The 4602-nt window shown below is 54.3% G+C and overlaps 1 protein-coding gene across 1 annotated transcript in view; it reads left to right on the top strand.

Moving 5' to 3' along the window:
* SNRPD3 (small nuclear ribonucleoprotein D3 polypeptide 18kDa) overlaps positions 1 to 4602 on the top strand; it is a 56313-nt gene that overhangs the window by 39949 nt on the left and 11762 nt on the right. The gene's annotated exons all lie outside the window — the stretch shown is intronic.

Below are 4602 nucleotides of genomic sequence, written 5' to 3' on the forward strand. Positions count from 1 at the left end.
CCACCCCTGCCCCGCCCCGTCCGGTTATGAAGGCTGAGCGCTCGCCCCACCCCACCCCGGAGCGAGGCCAGTGGGTTCCTCGGTTTGGCCTGGTCTTACTGCCTGCCTGTGTCAGTCTTGGCGCTAGAGTCCAAGGACCTGGTGTTGCCAGGGGAGACGCGGAGCTCGGCCCAGACGAGGTGGCTTTTGGCACCTCTCTACCTTCTGGCCCAAGTGCTGACTGGGGAATAGGCGCTTTGACGGTGCAAAGAGCATTCCAGGCGGGTGTGGGGGTTCCACTGCGTGTGCCAGCATTAGGTATTGCCCTCACCTGCTTTTAGAAATCTGCCCTGCATGGTGAATCTCCGTCTCTACTAAAATACAAAAATTAGGCCGGGCGCGATGGCTCATGCCTGTAATTCCAGCACTTTGGGAGGCCGAGTCAGACGGAATCTGAGGCCCGGAGTTCGAGACCAGCCTGGCTAACATGGTGAAACCCCATTTTTACTGAAAATACAAAAAATTAGCCGGGCCTGGTGGCGGGCGCCTGTAATCCCAGCTACTTGGGAGGCTGAGGTAGGAGAATCAATTGAACCCGGGAGGTGGAGGTTGCAGTGAGCCGAGATGGCGCCACTGCACTCCACCCTGGGTGACAGAGCAAAACTATGTCTCAAAAAAGAAAAGAAAGAAAAGATAAGAAGAAAAGAAAAAAAGAAAAGAGAAAAGAAAAGAAATCTTCCCTGCCGCTGGCAGTTGTGGTGTAGGACCTGCTCACACTGCATAGACACTCCTGCACTGGCAAATATTTACTGCCACCTACTTTTTGGTTTGGGGCAGGCCCCCACCTCTGACTCCAGCCTGGGGAATAAACCGGATGAAGAGTGAGGTTAACCATTAAGCCCAGCTCTAGGCAGGCTGGCAGCAGGCGGGCTGTTATCTGCCACTGGCTTCAGTCTTCCTCCCTGACAAGGGGTGAGAGGGCTGGGGCAGGCAGGGTGAGATGGGGGCCCTGGCTCTTCTGAGGACCAGGGTGAGGTATGGACCCACCCAGCTCAAGGAGTATCCCACTTCCCAGGGCCCCCTCCACAGAAGTCTAGGTCTCTGTTGGAGGCCTGCTGGGCCCTTGCAGCCCCAATCCCAGCTCTGGGACCCTCACATCTCCTGGGTGGGGGATGTTTGAGGCACTGATCTGCAGTCCCCACTTCCCCAAGCAAGGAGCATGTGTCTAGCCTGTGACGATGGGTACCTGTTGTGCAGGAAGGGCTGAGCACCATCCGAGGGCATATAGTGAGGGACAACAGCCAATCACCCGTTTGTGTGTGTGTGTGTGTGTGTCTGTTAATTACCCTATGAAGATTCAAGGTTCCTTCCTTTGGGTTAAGCACTGCCTGCCCAGAGATGGTAGTAGGGAGAGGGCAGGGTGCCAGGCTCTGTCTTCCTGTGGGGCTGGGTCCCTGAGACAAGGCAGAGGACAGCAGGATGTCTTAGCCCCTTGACCATCCACAGACCCCCAACCCCTGCTGGAGTGGTACTTGCACCTCCTTCTCCCTTAGTACCTGCCAGCTGGACCCAACAACCTCTCCTCCCGCTACAGTGCAGCCAGTATTGTCCTGGGGCCACCTTGGCACCACAGGTTTCCTCCCTGGCAAACCTGCATTACGGCCTTGCGTGCCTTGCCCCAGGGCCAAGGCGCTGTTGCTGAACTGAAGTGGCGACAGACCAGGTCAGAGCTTTAAGCAGCAGCCCCAGTGCCCCAGGGACCTCTCAGACCCCCTGCCCAGAGCAGGCAGCATGGTAAGCCCTCCTCCCCTTCCCCTGCAGCCTCAGGGCTGGAGCCAGAGCTGGGAGGGCTCCCAGATCCTGACCATATCCTCCCAGAGGCTGAGCCAGGCCTGGAAACTGTCCCCTCGAATGTGAGAAGACTGGGCAGGGGGAGGGGAGGGAGGAGGGGATGGAGAGCTGAGCCTTGAGGCATGAAAGGGGCAACCTAGGCAGTGGTATGGGGGAGTGCCCAGAGCTTAGAGTCCTGTGGAAGGCAGAGAACTGCCCCAGCCCCTGCCTCTCATCCCCCACCCTCTGTGTCCCTGGCTGAGAGGTTCCTAGAGGACATTTTTCCAGCAAAAGAGGGAGGGTGGTGGCTGGGCCTAGATCCTTGGATGGGCTTTTCTCTGCCTGCTTGCAGGGCGCCTAGGGTAAATGGGCTCTTGGAGACAATTTCTGGCCTAACCTGACTTGAACGGGAACCAGCGGAGGCAGAGCTATCCCCTCAGGCGTGGGGGCGTGATTCCACCTCGCCAGCCCATGTGTTCCACACGGAAGGCTGCTGGTCCCTCTCCCTGGGGTTACCCTGAGCAGCAGAGCTGTGCTTGTTGAGACCCAGGGGGTGGAGGGATTGCGATATTGTCCTCTCAGTTCCCAGAGCTGATGTGGGAACTCAAGGGCTTACCCTGGATCCTTTTGGGTAGCCCTGCCATCCCTAGGGAGTCAGTGAGGTCAGAGGTTGGGAGCTGGAGAATCAGGTAGGGAGAACACAGCTAGACCTCAGGCTCTAATGGGAACATACTAGGCTCCAAGTGGGACCTGCCAGGAGACAGGAATTGATGACAGCCACACCTTTGGAGTCTCAAGCCCTCTGCCATCCATGCAGTGGCCCAGTTCAAATGACAGGAACACAAGGTCCCAGTTGGCTCAATGGGCTGGTAGAGGGCTGTAGCCAGGGCTGGAACTGGCCTTGCACTGCCTCTGGGCCCTTCTCTACCCACCTGGTGGTATTCTTCAAGCCTAGGAGGCAAAAAGGCCAGCTCTGGGTTAATGTAACCTCAGCATGTAGCTGGGTGGCACTGAGCCTCCTGGTAGCTACTGCAAAGAAGGATACAGAATGATTTGGGGGCATTCACTAGGAGGAAGGAAGCAGATGGATACTCTAAGGAGACAGGATGTCCCCTGTGCTTGCTCTACAGTTATGGGTTGTCAACCTTCTGCAGGGCCAGGAATTGTCATGAGGCTGTAGTAGGCAGCAGAACTTGGCGGGGTGGGGTGAGATCACAGGTATAGGCTCAGGGCCTGGATTCAAATCCCCTGGGCTGCCACTTGTTGGATGTGTAACCACAGACAGAGTAAGGACCTGCCATAGCAAATTACACAACCCACTTCTGTGGCTTAAAGCAACAGAATAGTTCTGGAGGCTAGAAGTCTGAAATCCAAGTATAGAACAAGGCACGCTCCCTCTGAGGACTCCAGGGGAAGATCTTTCCTTGCCTCTTCAGCTTCTCGTGGCTCCTGGAAATCCTTGGCCTTCCTTGGCTGCAAATGCATCATTCCCGTCTCTGAAACCATCTACCTGTGTGTCTGTGTGGCCTTCACATGGCCTTCCTTATTTCTGCAATGGGGTCTCACTGTGTTGCCCAGGCTGGTCTTGAACTCCTGGGTCCAAGCAGTCCTCCTGCCTCAGCCTCCCAAGTAGCTGGGATTATGGGTGAGTGCCACCATGCCCAGCTCACATGGTCTCCTTGTAAGAACTCTAGTGGCTGGGTGCTAGATCACGCCTGTAATCCAGCACTTTTGGAGGCTGATGCAGACAGATCACGAGGTCAGGCGATTGAGACCATCCTGGCCAGCATGGTGAAACCCTGTCTCTACTAAAATACAAAAAAAAAAAAAAATTAGCCAGGTGTGGTGACGTGTGCTTGTAATCCTAGCTACTTGGGAGGCTGAGGCAGGGGAATCGCTTGAACCCGGGAGGCATAGGTTGCAGTGAGCTGAGATTGCGTGACTCTACTCCAGCCTGGCGACAGAGCAAGGCTCTGTCAACAAAACAAAACAAAACAAAAAAACTCAAGCTACTGGATTTAGGACTCATTCATTCTTTTATTAATTTTTACTTTTTTTTTTGAGACAGGGTCTTACTCTGTTGCCCAGGCTGGAGTGCAATGGCACGATCTTGACACACTGAAGCCTCCACCTCCCAGGTTCAAGCAATTCTCCTGCCTCAGCCTTCCAAGTAGCTGAGATTACAGGCGCCCGCCACCATACCCAGATAATTTTTGTATTTTTAGTAGAGACAGGATTTCACCATATTGGTCAGGCTGGTCTTGAACTCCTGACCTCAGGTGATCCACCCCCATCGGCCTCCCAAAGTCCTGGGATTACAGGCGTGAGCCACTGTGCCTGGCAGGGCTCATTCATTCTAATCCCGTATGGTCTCATCTTAACTAATTACTTATGTAGAGACTCTATTTCCAAATAAGGTCATGTGAGGAAAAACCAACTCAAACTGTGTTTTCTGGCTGAATACGGTGGCTCACGCCTATCATCTCAGCACTTTGGGAGGCCAAGGTGGGTGGATCACTTGAGGCTAGGAGTTTGAGACCAGCCTGGCCAACATAGGAAAACCCTGTCTTTACTAAAAAATACAAAAAAATACAAAAATTAGCCTGAGTAGCAGGCGCCTGTAGTCCCAGCTGCTCAGGAGGCTAAGGCAAGAGAATTGCTTGAACCCAGGAGGTGGAGATTTCAGTGAGTCGAGATAGCACAACCACATTCCAGCCTGGGTGACAGAGTGAGACTCCATCTCAACACACACACACACACACACACACACACACACAAAACTACTGTGTTTTC

The sequence above is a fragment of the Colobus angolensis genome, unplaced genomic scaffold, assembly GCF_000951035.1.
Source record: "Colobus angolensis palliatus isolate OR3802 unplaced genomic scaffold, Cang.pa_1.0 Scaffold663, whole genome shotgun sequence".
NCBI classification, from domain to species: domain Eukaryota; kingdom Metazoa; phylum Chordata; class Mammalia; order Primates; family Cercopithecidae; genus Colobus; species Colobus angolensis.